We start from the raw sequence: 16814 nt of genomic DNA, 5'->3' as shown, positions 1-16814 counted from the left end.
ATGGACTTAACGCCAGAGACCCAGAGACGGGTAGACTTAAAAGTCATCAAATTAAGAATAGAGGTACTTCAGATTAGGTTAGAGGGGAGTGAAGGGAGGGGAGGGGGTCTGGGGGGAGGAAGAATAGTAGAAGGAAACAGACATTATTACCCTATGTACATATACGACTGCAGAACCCTGTGTTATTCTACATCATGTGCAATCAGAAGAATAAGAAGTTATATTCCATTTATGTATGATGTATGAAAATACATAAACTCATTCTATTGTCATGTATGACTAATTAGAACAAATTTCTTAAAAAAGAAAATGGTGAAAATGGCACATTTTAGCCAGATGTGGTGGTACATGTCTATAATCCCAGCAACTCAGGATCGCAAGTTCAAAGCCAGCCTCAGCAACTCATCGAGACCCTAAGCAACTCAGTGAGACTCTGTCTCTAAATAAAATATTAAAAAGGGCTGTGGATGTGGTTCAGAGGTTAAGCACCCCTGGGCTCAAACCCTGGTACCAAAAAAGGGGCAAATTTTACATTATATGTATTTTAACACAATTCTTTTTATAGAACAATAAAAAAAAATGTGTGGAAGACTCAATTTAACATGGAGTCCACTCTGGCCCTGCGTTCCCTGCAGGCCACCCTCAGCCTCCTCCACGCCCACCCCAGGGCCTGGAAACCAGCCAACAGGCGACCCCTGACCAGCAATCACAACAGGTCCACGCCATGCGCAGCAGGGAGTGGGGAGTGATGGTCCAGGCCTGGAGCAGCCCCTAACGCCACTGTGTGTAAAGGACACGTGTGCACACACAGGAATGCAGCCCAGGCCACAGAAGAGTCCCTCACTGAGTCTCAGGGCTTGGAATAGGCAGAAAGCTCCTGTTTCCACCTATTGGTGGCGGTGAGGCATTTGGGGACTCTGAGCCCTGCTTCCAGGAGTAGGGATTCAGTGAAGTCGCGCCAGTGGCTGCCACAAGGGGCGAGGAGGGAGGGAGGGAGGCCTCTACAGCCTGGCCCCACAGCCACCCCCTTGCCTTCTGGGAAGTGTGACGTGGGTCAGTGTGGGCCTGCATTTGAACAAGCATGAGGGCCCCCTCGCTCCCGTCAGGGCTCTACCCAGCAACTGCCAAGGCTGAGCAGGGGGAGCGAAGATTCTTCCCGCCTCCTGGGGAAATCTGAAGATGCTCAGCTTGGTCACAATGCCAGTGCAGGGTAGGAGGGCTGCCCTGGTGCTGCAGGCTCTGACCTGCCCAGAGATGGACAGGTCATGCAGGGGGAGGATTACCACATGGAAAAGGCCACTGCCACTGTTGGAGCATAGCAGTAGCAATAGCAGCGGCTCTCTGGGCACAGCCCCCTGCACAGCTCAGCTACGAAGGTTCAAGGTACAGGGCAATCCAGAAGGAAAAAACAAAACAAAAACCTGTACACATGCACATGCATGTCCACACACGGGCGAGGCACCCGCACACATGTGCAGGCACAGGCGTGCATGCGCACACACATCCTTCCTTCAGCCTCCTGGCCTTGCAAAGGTCTTTCCTGTTCTGTTAGGGGGAAGGGAGTCTGCCCATGATCCGGGACAGGGCTGCCTCCTGGCCCCCGCAGCGCTGAACCAGGAAGGCCCCATCAAAAGTTATTAACCCCATGACCCTACGGGTTCCGGGGTCAGAGGGCCTGAGGTCTCCAGGCCCCAAGAAAAGACCCTGCGGGGTGTTTAAAAATAAACTGTTCACTTACAACCACAGATGGGACCAGCTGTCTCCTGTGAGAACAGAACAGGACGGCTCAACAGCACATATTATCAAGGAATCTGGTCAGACACAAAGAAACTTCCAGCCAAGAGGAACCAAAAACAGTCACAGAGGCTCCTCCAGAGAGGCGACTAAATCCCAAGAGGCTGTCTCTTGCCCTGGGCTAGGTCAGTGTGGCCCACTGTGCACAGGCGTCAGCTCACAGGGCCTTAGAAGCCCTGCATTATTTCCACCAACCCTGGCTGAGCCCTTTGCATCTTGAGCTCAGAGAGGCTGCAGCCTTGCTGAGGTCACACAGTGGGTGAGGGTCGGAGCTAGGATTTAAAGCCAGGTGTGTCCACAGACACTGCCCCCAGAACCCAGCTCAGGGGACTACTGGACTATCTACAATTCACTGCACTGGCAAATTATCACTTCTCTGCCTGCTACCCATTAATGCCATGGGAACCAGTCTTAGGCCCAGGGCACCTCTTCTTTCTCAATTTCCCAGCTCTGTGGACAATCTCTGCACCTCAAGTTTTCTAATCACAGGATCACACACAGGCCACTAGGACAGTCCCGACCCCTGTGCTCTTCCTAGAGCCACCCCTCGAACAACAGGGCTTTTGGAGGACACAGACACCAAAGAACACCAGCCCTTCATTCTCCTTGAGGTCTCTGGGGCCCTGCCCTGGGCCTTGAAGTCATAATATTTACGGGGAACACTGCAAAGCTAGCTCCCGCGCGGATCTGCCCGGCGGACAAGTTACTGCAAACAGCAGATGTCTCTGAACACTGTCCCCTCTCAACACCCCAGCCCATCCCAGCAAGTAAATAAACAGGCAAGAACCCCACCACTGAGCAGGAGCTGGGCCGGATGGCTCCATCCCAGAAGCTGCCGGGAGCCAGGGCCACGCATCCACCCTGCACCAGAGAGCCAGGCACATCCTTCTAGGGGCAAAAAATGTCCAACACACGCACACGCACGCGCATGCACACACACACACAGCAGCGCTATGATTTGTATGTGTCAGGGGGGAAATAGAGGGGACCATGAAAGGGGAGGGAGGGAATGTCAATAGAGCCAATGCTTATTTTATTCAAACCTTTTATAAATAGGCCTCACTTAGCGCCGGCCAGATGCGCAGACTCAGGGCTTGAAATCATGACTCCTCTACTCTCTGGAGACCCCGCTGGTGAGAGGGAGGTGTGTTCAGGGAGGGAGAGAACTGCTGATGATTTGAATTCATATCCCTGCTGGCCTCTAGCTCCTGGGACTCCGGCTCGGGGACTCATCCACTCCCCAGTTGGCTAGAAGAGCTAAGTCTAAGTGCCACCACTCGCTGCTGGCTACATGACCTTGGGCAAGTGGCTGAACCTTCACGTGCCTTAGTTTCTCATTTGTAAAATGGAGAATAATGACGATATTTACATTCAAGAGTTGTGGAGGCTACGTGAATTATCAACTATCACAGTGAATTCCCCCAGTCTCCATTTTTCTTTCTTCCTTTTCAACAGACTACAGAAAAGGCTCCTTTTGTGACAGGGAGAGAATCCTCATCATCACCGTCACCTTCTGGCTGATCCCAAGACAGCCCTCAAGGCATGTCTTCTCCTCCCCATCGGCAGATGAAGACACTAAGGCTCAGAGAGACTCTGGTGCAGCCTGAGGGCAAAGCTCTGTGGCCAGGACCAGAGGCACCATCACAGAGCTGGGCAGAGCCTGTGAGCCCAGAGGGGCCCATGGAGGGGCTTCCAGAAGACCCAGCCCTCCTCAGAACGCCAGGCCAGGAGGGTGTGAGGACCGGCTAGAAGGCACAAGTGAGCGGCTCAGCTCTGGGCAGACAGGAGGGCAATGGGCGGCTGCCATGCTGGGTGACTCAGTCTTGCCTCCACCTGCAGGGGCCCAGAGGCTGAGTGCCACACCTACCCTTGCCCCATCCTCAGCAGGGGCCATGACTGTCAGAAGGAGGGACCCCAGAGATGTGAGCGGACCCAGGAGTCCTACTTGCAGCCGGGAAGTCCCTCGGCTTCTCACACTGCTCCAGGGAGCTCTGACTGCCACCCCACAGTCTCTAGGGGGACCTGGGGGGCCTGAAAACAGCCCCAACCTCGGCTTGGGAGACAGTCTGTCCACTAGCCCAGCAGTGCCGGCTTAGGCCTGGCAGCTACTCACAGTGTCCGGTCTCCTTTCACTCTCACCGCCGTCCTGGTCTGGATACTAAATTATACGGTTACCAGGCTCCAACTTTCCCTCCACACTCCTGAGCTCCCGGCCCAACTGTGCCCTCCAAGAAAGGGTACCCCAGGCTCCTTGGGCAGTTCCAAGGGCCTTTGGAAAATACCCAACCACCTCTGTCTGTAGAAACATTCCTCCCAGCTCCCTGCCAGTGCCCCACGCTGTGACTGTCCAGTGGAGTCCTCTAGACACACCCAGTGACCACAGGCAGTGAGGCTGTGAGCCTGTCTGGGCAAGGTAGCCTCCAGCAGAAACTGGCCATTCTACAAGAGAGCAGGGAGGGGCTGGGGCTGGGGCTCAGTGGTTGAGCACTCGCCTAGCATGTGTGAAGCACTGGGTTCAATCCTCAGCACTGTATAAAAGATAAATAGATAAAATAAAGGTATTGTGTCCATCTACAACTAAAAAAAAAATTTAAAAAAAAAGGAAGAGGGCAGGAAGACAGCCAGGCCCTTCCCCGGCTCAGCTCAGGGATCCACTAGGATCCACAAGAAACAGCTGCTGCTCCAAGGAGACGAGAACTGGATCCTCCCCCAGCTCTGTCTGCTCATTCATTCAGCAAAATTCATTAAAGATCCACCAGGTCCAAGGCTAGGACCTACAGTCTATGGCACATATACAAGAACCTGCAGACGAGGGTACATAGCCGCAGACACAGGTGTTTGTGTCAGGGCTGGGGCTGGCCACTCGGAGAGGGGCGGGGACATGAGTAAAAACATTTATGCTTGTGGGTGTGAACTATTCCGGGAGTGCTCTGATAATCACTGATATCAAGCTTTGAAATGCATTAGACGGTTTGCTTGTTTGTTTTTTTTTTCCTTAACATTTACTTCCTTGGAGATGTTTGAGTCCATGTGATATTGTGATGTTATTTACATGAGCCTGGACTCTGAAAACTTCTGCTTTCATCGAAAATGCCAGGGGTTAGGGAAGCCAGCCAGGGGGAAGTAATCAATCCAGCCATATTCATCGATCTATCCGGGAGTGTGGATTAATTGTCCAGGATCTGACCAGCATAGCAGGAAGCTGGGGGTAAACCACACAATGAGAACAGGTGGAGTTCTACAGAGAGAAGCGGCCTCTCACCTGGGAGGACACTCATCTTAGCCTGGGCTAGCCAGTCACAAACAGGGGACATTCAAACCACGTAAGAGTAAACTCCCATCCAGGCACAGTGGCCCATGCCTGTAATTCCAGCAGCTCAGGAGGCTGAGGCAGGAGGAACTCAAGTTCAAAGCCATGCTCAGCAACTTAGGGAGGCCCTAAACAACTTAGTGAGACCCTGTTTCTAAATAAAATATAATAAAGGGCTGGGGATGTGTCTCAGTGGTTAAGCACTGGGTTTAATCCCAGGTACCAAAAAAGGAAAAAGAGTAACCTTCCTTGAAAAGGCCTCATAGCAGATGCAAAAGAATTTATCGTCATACAACATTAATTAGGCAAACATGGACCAGGGCCAATGGCAGGCCAGGCACCCTGCAAGGACTGAGACATCAGCAGTAAATAGGCCTGTCTCGGATCTGAGATACAACCAGTCTAGGAGGGGAATGACAGACGCAGAACAATGTGACAGCTGGTCACTGTGGGGACCAGAGAGGGATACCCAGGAAGGAAAAGAAAGAACACATCCCAGCATGCAGGAGAGGACCCGGGTAGGCTTCCCTGAGGAGGTGATGGCCGACTTGGGTTTGGAATGCAGAAGGGGATGAGGAGGGACAGAAAGCACTCCAGGGATGTGTGGGGGTAGGGGGCAGTGATGCTGGGGTGCAGGACAGATGGGGCCAAGCCAGCATTCAGGGCCAGAGTAAAAGAAGGTGACGTGCTGGGACCTGAGTTTTGGAAATGGAGCATTACAGCTGTGCAGCAGGTGGCCCAAAAGGAGAGCGCTAAATTAGAGAGTTCAACAGCTGTTGCCATGGTCCAGATGAGAGGCGCAGAGGGTGGGAGGGGCGCAGGAGGGGAGGGAGGATAGTCCTGAGCCAAGACCCTCTCCCTAGACGACCACTCAGGGTGGGAGAGGTGTCAAGAAGGCCACAGTTTCAGGCAGCAGGAGAGCGGGTGGGTGAGTGAGTGAGGTGGATCCACCCACGCTGGGTTTGAGGTGACCAAGAGAGTGACAACAAATCACTGGAGATCTGTGAGAGTGGGTCTCCAGAGCGGTCAGGTCAGGAGGACAGAAAAAGGTCACCATGAGGGGTAAGACCAAGCAGAAGAAAGAGCCCAAGATGGAGCCCTGGGAAAAACATGAAGGAGGAAGGAAAGGACAGAGGCCAAGACAGGAAAGAGCAGCCAACGCTGGGGAGGGAGGGAGCTGGGAAGGAGGTGGGGCCAGGCTGAGGGGTCAGCACAGGGGGCAGGAGCGCCCATGGCAGTTATGTGGGTGTGAGAGGACTTCCCTCTCAAGAGGGCTGGTGGTGGGCGGAGCAGAGAGGACAGGGCAGATGGAGGCAGGCCAGAGAGAGTGGGAAACCTATGTCATGGGCCAGCAGGAGGGCAGCAGGAGGAGCTGGCTGCAGAGAGGCAGTTGAGATGGGGAGGAACAGGGTGAAGGGATCCTCCACGAAGCAGGGAATTCATGACAAAAACACTGAATGTTTGCAGGTGACACAAGACAGGAGTTATAGAGAAGACGGAGGTGGTCAGGGCTGGGGCTGGCCACTCGGAGAGGGGCGGGGACATGAGTAAAAACAGTAAATCTCATCAGGAGATCCTTGCCAGGAATTTTGGCCCAGAAGGGGAACCAGCGCAGAAGAAGGCAGTTTCAAGACTTCCCTCTGAGCCACGACGTGTAGTCCTGACCCTTCACCCCAATCTCTGAATCACTTTCTTCCAATTCCAAGAGTCCATCTGCACACAGCGAGTTTTCACAAAAAAGGTCTAAACACCACCACCCTGTCCCTATTGTGTTGTCTCTGTTATGCGCACGAATACACACACACACACACACACACACACACACACTCCACATAGCTTCAACACAAGCTCACATCTGCTTCTTGCTCTCGGTGAAGCCCCCAGCAGAGCAGCACATGCAGAGAAGCACGTGACAAGCAGATGAGAGGGACACTAACCCTGAGGTTAGAAAAACCTATAACTTTCCTCCTGGTTGACCACAGGGTCAATCAACTCCAGAATGAAGTGCTTCTCTGTCCAGGCTCTGAGAAGGATAAGCCCCAGAGTGAAGCGAGCACAACCAGACACAACCTAACAGAGCAGTTCGGTCCTCAGGCCTCGGTCCTCATTTCTGAGCCCCACCCACCAAGAAGGAAGGGTGTCGCCTTGCTGGGAGCCTGGCTCTGGCTGGGGAGCTGCAAATGCAGGCCCTCAGCCTTTCTCAAGAGTTGGGGGAGGCGGGGACAGTGAGTGCATAGCCTCAAAGAGGTGCCCCTCCTGAGCCATCAAGAGATCAGCTTAAGAAAAAGAAAAAAAGACCATCTCCGTCTCAGGCCAGGCAGGTGGACTGACATGGTAAACCATCAGCTCCAAGGACAGAGTCTCTTCCCTGGCAGACTCTGCAGAAGGCTGACTTTTTCTGCTTCTGGTGGAAAAGAGAGGGCTGGTTGTCCCTGAACGCAGCATAGTGCTGGTGCAGGACATGGGCCCAGACCTTCACCATGTCCTCAGTCACCCTGTTCAGTGTCTGTCTTGCTGACCCTCCATGCCTCCCACTCGTCTGTGAGCTGGGCCCCTCCTGCGCTCTCTGGTAGAATGGGCACGAGGGCCAGCCTCCTGTGTGAGACGGGCTCAGCCAAGACCTTGGCCGCAGTATGCACAGCTGGTCTTTGGGAGCCTGGGCCCTATTAAAATGGTTGTGTGACTTCCCTGCGTGGGCAGAGGGGCGCGTCCCTGCAGGAGGTATGATAAATCCTTCCATGTTTCCTCCCGAAGGAGGACAAAAAGTTGCTTGATGAGTTTAGGGACACTATGGAGTAAGGGTGGAGGGCTGGGCTTGGCCTCCTTCTGAGCTTGGCAGATGGGAGTGAAGCACTTCCTCACAGTCCCGTGGGGATCCTGGGCCCTGAAGATTGCAGGTGCAGTGTGGCCTGGGACTGGGCCACCCAGTCACATCCTTAGAATGAACTTGTCCTGTTCCTGTTCTCTCCTTCCCACGCTCAGGACAGCTGGCTGAGGTCTGCATCCACCTCTGCATCTCACCCCTGCCCCCCGACCCAAATCTCTACCTGCTGAATCTACAACTGCAGGTTACGGAGACTGGTGGGGGCACAAGATGGGCATTTTGAGGCCTCCCTCCTAAATGGAATGAGATGTCCCAAGTTGACTTTGGAAAACCAGAAGCCAAACACTACAAGGACACTGTGCTGACCCAGCCTTGGGCAGGGGCCAGCACACTTCCCATCTGTCCCTCCAGGGGCTCAGGGGCCGCCCAGCACACCTGCACAGATGACCAGCTGCCCAAACAGACTGGCCAGGGGGTTCCCAGAAACTGGAAGGATGGACAGGGCATGCTGACCTCCCCAGGTAGGTGGGATGGGAGGGGAAAGAGGAGAAAGGAAGCAGAAGCATGCGAGTCTGGGGTGGAGAGTGAGCTACGTTCTGAACACTTCCAAGCACGTGCTACCCCTGAGGCCGCTGGGCCATTCAACTAAGCCAAACTCACCCTTCTCCGCCTGATGACCACAGACCGTTTAAACATTTCCAGATGTCCTTGAGGGCTAGCAGGGGCCGGCAAGTGCAGCCTGCACAAAACAGAGTGCAAGACTCTCTCTTGGGAAAGAGGCTATAAATTACAATTATGCCTTCCCTCCAGGAAAGGGAAGAAACCCTGGGACTGAGGACAGAGGGAAGACAATGGGGATGTCCTTCCCAGGAGGTAGCCCCCCGGCCTGCCATGGATACTGCCTGGGCTGTCTCTGTCCTGTCCAGTCTCCACTGCCACCCTTCCTAAGGTCCAAATGCCGCAGGATGGAAATGCTGTCAAGATCCCCCCTCCCCGAGAGATGTGCTTAGCGGCAACCAGGGACCTGGGACTTTTCTTAATCAGAGTGGTCACACAGGCAACCCCTCAGACTTTGGCCCAGGCTCCCACTGCACAGGGCAGTAGGCATCATTCCCCGTGTAGACTACCAGGAACACCTCCAGCAGGCTCCCAGATGGTATCCCATGTCCCTGCCGGCTGACGGCCAGGACCTGGGGTGGCCAAGGCTCTCAACCAGCTCTCCAGGGAGGTGCTGCCCCCTTATCTCCGTCCCCAGAGCCACCTGCAGTACTGGAATGGGGTTCTGGGCCTCCCAAGCTTCCCTGCCAGACCAGGACCCTGGTAAGGACAGAGCCAGCAGCTGCTGGAGTCTGCCGCTCCAGACGAGGAGCACGGAGCACGCCTCCTCCTCGCCCTCCGGTCCAGAATGTCTGTCTTCATTTACTTCATGCAATTAAGAAAAATCCACGAATGTCCTGGCAGAAGCGGGGGAAGCAAGTCACAAAACAGTATATCATTTCAGTTTTAACTATATTCATTTCAGTTTTAACTGATTTCTAGAAGGACCCAGCAACATGGGGTAGAATGAAGGGTGGTTTTATGTTCTCTCCTTTATCCTGGTTTTACTGTCCAGATTGTCTTCAAGTGATGCATGTGGCTTTTATGATCAGAGAAAGAGGGCCAGGACTGTCATTAGAATCCCCACCCCAGACACCCCTTGGGAGAGTGCTATGCATCTGGGGGCAGGGTATGAACCCCTTGTAATAGACTGACGGACTATGGAGATGGGCTGGGGTCTTCAGGCATCACAAGTCAGGAAGGGGGACCACAGAGATCGTCCCCAACTCTTGCATGTCAGAGCTGGTCCCAGGTCTGCCTAAGGCCCTCAAGCCCCAGGCGAGGACAATGCTATTTCCCTTCCCACTTTCTCTCTTTGTGTTCCTCCCTAGCTCTGTCCCTTGCATCTGTCTCCCTCTGTCTGTCTCTCTGTGTCTCTTGCTCTGTCTCTCACACAGGCACACAAACACTAAACCACCATCCAGGTCTCACTAAAGACCCTAGCACTGCCCTCACCCATTCACCCCATCTCACACACACAGGAGAAACACTTTTTTTTTTGTGTGTGTGTATGTGAGGGAGGGTAATCAGCCTCCTCAGGAGGTCACCACAATCTCCTTGACTCCAAGTACCTCCAAGGACCTGTGACTCCAATGCACTGGACCCCAACGATGGCACACCTAGGAAGACCAGGAATCTGCAGTCCGAGCGTCTAGTCCCTACCATCAGACCACCAACAAGCCACAACCAAGGCAGGCAGGGGAGCAGCTGGGCACAGAAGCTGTGTCATTGCACACTTTCCTGCCACTCCCCCCAAGCCCATGCTGTACTGAGGGCAGTCTTCCCCGAGTGGGTCAGGGAAGTGAGACAGGCCTTGGAACAAGTGCTTCCAGCTCTGTGGCCCTGGGATCCTTGTTCTCTTCTCTTGGGATCCGTATTCTTTTCTCTGAGCCTGGGTCTCCATCTATCAAACATGCCTAGGGTGTTAACCTCTAGACCTCCAGCTTCAGGCATGAAGAGGCCACCTGTGCCAAGTGCCCACACAGCTGGCCAGGTGCTCGCCACATGGTACCACAGCCTCCCGCCATCCCACCCTCCCCGCCCAGGGCCTGGATCCCTGCTCCTTCCCTGGCCTCCGGCCCTGGCTGCTGAGCACCCCTCAAGGACTCTGTGCAACCACTTTTAAACTGATGTCATTTTCAACTTGTTTTTCTAACTTTAGAAAGATACACCTTCTTTTCTTCATCTTCCTAGCTCTTGACTCAATATGATTTTAAAACATTTTTTTTTCACCCAAGTCAGAAATAATAAAGGGTATGGCCTCCAATCCTACCACCTTAATGAATCCGGTGTTTTCGCGTTCCCTTCTGGGGAGCTCACTGTGTGTCCCTACGGTAGCACCTCCTCCATCTATAAGCATAGCTAAAACAGGAAATGGCCAAAAAGGCAGCCTGCAGGACAAAACAGATGTCATTTAGACTCTGCACTCAGTCAAGAACTCCGCCCTTAAGTGATAATCTTGGGTTATCACTAAGTACCTGATAACTGTTAGTTTCCACAAATTCTAATAATACACTTGTCAAGCTTGTGTGCGGTTTAGAAATAGCAAATTGGCAGTGGGAGTCGGGTGGGGTGGGGGTGAGGAGCTGCTTGGGCAGGCTCTGTGATAACATTGAGAAGTGACAAGTCACAGCCTATTAATGAGGAGCAAGACAGAAAATGAGTTTTTTTAAAGTTGCATAAGTTATCAGAAAACCCAGGCGCTGGAGCCATGCTGTGCAGGAGTGAAATGCCTCTGACTGACCCTCCCCAGGCCTGCCCCGGCACGTACCAGAGGACAATGACTAACTTCCATGAAGAAAGCCTGACTCACCAGAGAAGATTATGTTCTACGGGCAACCACTCAAGGAGGTGGTCGGAGTACACATTTCCGGAAGACATCACTGAAAACAGTTATAAGAACACATGCCAGCGTAAATCCTTAATTTTCCAAAAACATGGGCCACCCCAAATGGCCTGTTCTCCAAGGGTCATGGAGGAAAGGATGCAAATTTTATTTTTAAGTAAGAATCATTCTTTGGGAAGAAGTCCCCACTTTCAGAAGAATGATGTGCAGAGAGGTTCCCCAACTCTCAAGGACAGACTTGGATCATGTCCATCCTGGCATTTCCTGGTCAGATCATTAGACAAGGCACCCTCCCCCCACCCCGTTGGTCTCCACTGTGGCCCCACAGCCTCTGCTACCTGTATGCAGACAGGTGCTCCCCTGTCTGGCTCCCTAAGGAACAGCACCTGCTGTGCACTCTCCTGACAGCTGGGGCCTGCTTTCTCTGGCACACATGTGCATGCCAACGGTACCCCCACCCTGGGCTTCCCCCTTCCCACGACTTTGGAGATACTTTCAAACAGGCTCAGGCTCCCAGAATTGGGAAAGGAGGTCTGGCTGGGAAGGATTTCCTCCATGCCCAATAAGGACATATACTAATCTTTCTCTCCACAAACCCTCAACAAAGAGAAGAGCTGAATGTGTCTCTGTCTCAGTGTTCTTGGGCATGGGTGGAACTAGCAGAAGGCCAACACTTTCCTCTGTGCCTGGCCTGTTTCCTTACTTTGGTTGGGGCACAGCAGAGGGTGAGGAACAGAAACATACAGAATCACTTTCCCTTCTTGTATCTTGCGTCAAGCGGGAACTCCCCGGTGCTCAAAGACTGCCAAGGAAAGGAATGACTCGCTCATCTGTTCCAGCCCTATATCTACATGGCTGGAAGTTCTTCCTGATGTCTGCCTTAAATCCCTTCTTCTTTGAGAAGAATCTTCTTTCCTACTCTCAAATATTTCCCCCCACACTGCTATTGGACTTTTCCAAACCGGAAGGGAGGAGGTAGAGGAAGAGGGCTGAAGAAAGGGGGCTTTAGTAAGTAAATCCCTGGCTCAAACTCTGGAAGGATGCAAGAGGAAATGATAGGGGCAGAACAGATGTGAGAGGGACCATGTGGGACACATGTAGCAGAGAGAGGCCACTGCAGAGACTGGAGGAAAAAGGACAGAGAAGAGGAAGGAAGAGAAACTTAAGGGTTAATCCTGTTGAAAAGCCCCGCTGGCTGCTGAGGATCCACAGAGCTGCTCATGAATGTCTTGGGGTTCATGAACCCCACTTGCCTGGGGTGCTCTGCACTCAACCACATAGCACCGAAGCAACCATCTGCAGTCCTCCTGCACAGGGCACCGGTGGATGCGTGCCCATTACCATGGCAACTAGCTCTCCCAGCACCTGGGGAGCAGGTCTCACCAGCAACTAGGCCCTCAAGTGATTTCTAACAAACCCCCTCCCCTCCAGGCTCTACCTGCCTCTCCCGGGGGACCCGCAGTCTCCAGCTGCAGAGTAATGGGGAGACGAGCGTGAGCCTTTATTGAGCCAGACAGGTACAGCCATCACACACCCTTGGGATTCTGCCTCAGGGTCCCCTGGGCTGCGACAACACAGGACCCTGGAAGGGACTCAGTTCTCCATGACTTTGCAAGGATAAGTCCAGCTACTGCCTTGCCATTTTCAACCCTGCACCTCCTGGCCCAGAATCCAGTCAGTTCCTTTACTCCAAACCATCTAGCAGACAGGGCCACCACCACCAGATAATCTTCTTCCAGTGCCATTTTTATCCAATCACTCCTCAGCTCAAGTGCCCAAAATAGCTTGCTCCAGTTTATCAGATCCAATCTAAACATTAGGGTACTCACACCCCTGACACCCACACTCCAACCTCAACCCGAGGTCCTCGCCACTCAGGCATGCCCATCTCTTCTCTGTCCCAATTTTCTGGTCTCTGCCATTCTTGCCTTGTTCATGTGCTACGCTCCCCACACACACACACACTCCCCCTCAACATGCCCTTGCTCTTTGGTTCTTGGCTTTCAGCTGACCTTCACCTTCAGCCAGCCACGCTACGTGGCGTCTTTCGCCGTAACTACTTGCCATGGTGTTTTTAGTGAAGCCATAAACAACCATCCACTGGTGGGGCCCAAATTTCTAGCTTGGCTGCAAGCCCATTGAGGGGAGCAACCCCTTCATTAGGTATCCAGATGCCCCAGATGGACCGAGAGCCCTCGGGGGCCCACCACACAGCACTCAGGGACTCCTTAGGGAAAAGCCCCCTAGTTTTCCCACCGGAACCTCCCAGGGACAGGACAATGAGAGTGGGCGCCATCTCTAGAACTCCCCACCAGGCCTCATCCGCGCACTGGCATCTCTGGACCCCAGGCACAGCTGCCGAAGCGAGTCGAGGGGTCACAGCCTGCAGCACTGTCCAGTGGAACTTTCCACCGTGGGGAAAAGCTCAGCAGAAGATGAATTTTGAAGATGTCATGTGGGGTGGGGAGGAAGATAAAATAGCTCATGGGTATTTTTTTTTACATTGGCTACATGTTAAAATGATGATATATTGGATCTGCTGAGTTAAAGAAAATAGATTGCTAAAATAAGTTCACCTGTTTCTTTCCACGTCTTGAAATGTACTTACAGGAAAACCCTGAAGTTCACATATGGCTCCCATCAGGTTGCCACTGCGCTGTGGGAGTCCAGAGAGCTTTGCGGTGCTCAGTGGTTCACACCTTTTATGTCCCAGTAGCCTCTCTTTGCCCACTGAGGGGTGTGGTGAGGGTCTCATCTTGTCTTATTCCTCTCTTCTTTCCCTCTCCATACTGCTTTATTTCCTTAATAAATTTTTCCCCCTCACTTGTGGTAAAAAACGTAACATGAAATCTACCCATTTAACACATTTTCAGTGGATAGCACAGTATTGTCAACTCTATGCATGTGATGGTAACATCTCATTTTTCAATGTATTTTATCTTGATGTACAACTCTCTGATAAATGCCTCAAATTCTCTGAAGCAAACTGGCATTGCAAATTAGCTCACCGATGAAGACCTTCAGTGCCCTGTGGCCGAATCCCCAGGCCCAGGAGAGCTTTGGAGTAGCCGGGGGAACAGCCAGGCTGTCAGAACGGCCCCTTAGAGTATGGTTTACAGGAGCTGGCTCATAGGGACCCCAAGGAACAGGCAGGCTGGCAGGAACATCCCCTCAACAGGAATGACACAGGAGGTCAGGGGTTAAGAGAGGTGTGCTATGACAGTTGTAGGACTAGAACCCAAGCCCTCTGCCCCCAGACTCTCTCCATTCCACACAGGCTGGAGGGCAGCAGACTCGGTACAGAAGCAACAGTCGCATTCTCTCCTCATCCCAGAAGGCAGTGGCTACTGGTATGATAGGAGGAACTGAGACACAGCTCAAAAACAGGAAACAAATTAAAACGGGAGTCGGTGGTGAGGAGACTAAAGACACCTAAAATGAGAACCTACGGGCCTGGGTTCTAGAATCACCTCTGCTCACACTTCCTCTGCTTTACTTCCTTGGGCTCAGTTTCCTCATCTGGATGCTTCAAGATGCAGCCACACTGGTACCCGCTTACCCCGAGAGTGGGAACGTGAACCCGCTCGATCCTTCTGTACAGGAATTTGGCAATATGTGTCAAGGGCCTTAGAAATGTCAAACTCTTTGACCTATTAATTCTACTTCTGAGAATTCTAAGGAAATAATCCTAAATAAGGAAAAAGCTTATGTGCAAAAACCTTCATCTCAGCACTATTTATAACACTAAAAAGCTGGAAATGAGCTAATGTCTAATTATAGGCAGATGGTTCAACTACGATATGGTGGACCAACCTGATGTAATACTACACAGGTACTTAAAAGAACACAGTATCAACACAGATGTGCTTTGGCCATATGGGGGGAAAAGCACATTATTTGTTTTGGTTTGGTTTGGTTTATGGGGAGCACTCACTTGAGATATGAAAAAGCAGGATATTAAAGAACTGATACTATAAAACTGTAGTTCAATTTTAGAAAGAGAAAGAAAGAAGCACTGCGCTCCTAAGGTGGCTCACACATACACAGTCACAAAGACTAAATGGGAATTCGCCATCATGCTGGCAGTGACTATTCAGTGAGGGGACTGTATAGGGTCTTTTCCTTCCTTTCTGTTTCCAAACGTGGCACAGTGGCATGCACCTGTGGTCTCAGCTTCTCAGGAGACTGAGGAATTACTTGAGCCCAGGAGTTCAAGGCCCAGCCTGGGCAACACAGCAAGAGCCCATCTCAAAAACAAAACACTGTGCATAAATAATTTTGCAATATATAAAACAAGGGTCCTGGAGGTGAAGATCCCCCAGTGCGCACCCTTGGCTATAGCAGGTGAGGGAGCAGCAAGGTGGCAGGGGAGGAAACACCCAGCAACTAAGGCCTCAGCTGACAGGGAACCAGGGAGGCCAGGGGCCAGCAAAACCCACATCCAGATGGAGAATGGCCATCCTTACCACTCCATCCCTCCACTTAAAAAAAACAAAAACAAAACAAGGTGAGGATCATGTCTGTGGCCACTGGCACTTAGGATGAAAAGCCAGCATATGTCTGACCACCTCTGTATCCCATAACAATTGATTTTTTCAACTTGCGTTCCTTGGAGCCCACTTGGTGGCTGGGGCCAGACGAGCTGGGCAGGGAAAGGAGAGTCACCCACCTAAGTAGCTCTTAACTGTTGTTCCCAGGAGTGCCTGCATTAAAAGGGTCAAGGTCACTCTTAGGAGGCCAGAGAGAAGCTGGGATTCACGGGGGACCCAACCTCCCTCTGCAGTTAGCATGCTTCACGGCAGGAACAACCTCCCCGGAACCTTCCAGCTCCTCTTCCTGAGACCTCTGCTGTGACCCGGAGCTATTGCCAAGCCACCCTAGAAAACCTCACCTGAGAAAGACCCCTAGAAACCTGTCAGAAGACCCTGATATCCCCCTGGGTGACCCCACAGTGCCTGTCCCCCTCCAGATCCACAGGCACAGGGCCTGGCCAGCTGGAGCAGGTGCAGAGGGGCCATGTGGACAGGGGCAGGAAGAGGCAGGATTGTTTTCCAAGGTCAGGGCCAGGTGCCCCTGGGCACTTCAAGGAAGCCCAGTTAGAACTCAGAAAGGGGCCATGGCCCTGGTCTTGCTAAGAGCTGAGATAGGCTAAGGACACGAGCTCAGAGAAAGTCCAGATAAACCAGGAGAAGGAGAGGCCCGCGGTTATCAAGGGACAGGAGGGGAGCCTGGACCACAAGCAGGACCTTTTAAGGTCGATGGCAAGGAGCAGAACCCTGCACTCCAAACACTCCACTTGGGCCAGGCCCAGAGGCGGAATGCTGGTCTGCAGAGCATGGCTCTCACCCAGGGCAACAATTCTTGAGATCAAATCTGGCTGTTTGACAGCACCGGACTGTGCTGAGCCTGGTGGCAGTTTGTTGACGACCCTGGCAAGCAAAGGG

General features: G+C 52.6%; 1 protein-coding gene across 1 annotated transcript in view; it reads right to left on the bottom strand.

The window, feature by feature from the left end:
* The window catches only part of Adcy5 (adenylate cyclase 5), a gene marked incomplete at its 5' end in the record, with an annotated part of 142963 nt that overhangs the window by 89791 nt on the left and 36358 nt on the right, over positions 1–16814 (bottom strand). The gene's annotated exons all lie outside the window — the stretch shown is intronic.

The sequence above is a fragment of the Marmota marmota genome, unplaced genomic scaffold, assembly GCF_001458135.2.
Source record: "Marmota marmota marmota unplaced genomic scaffold, marMar, whole genome shotgun sequence".
In the NCBI taxonomy this organism is placed as follows: Eukaryota; Metazoa; Chordata; class Mammalia; order Rodentia; family Sciuridae; genus Marmota; species Marmota marmota.
The sequence above is the reverse complement of the archived record's forward strand: the minus strand, read 5'-3'. Positions and strand labels throughout refer to the sequence as shown.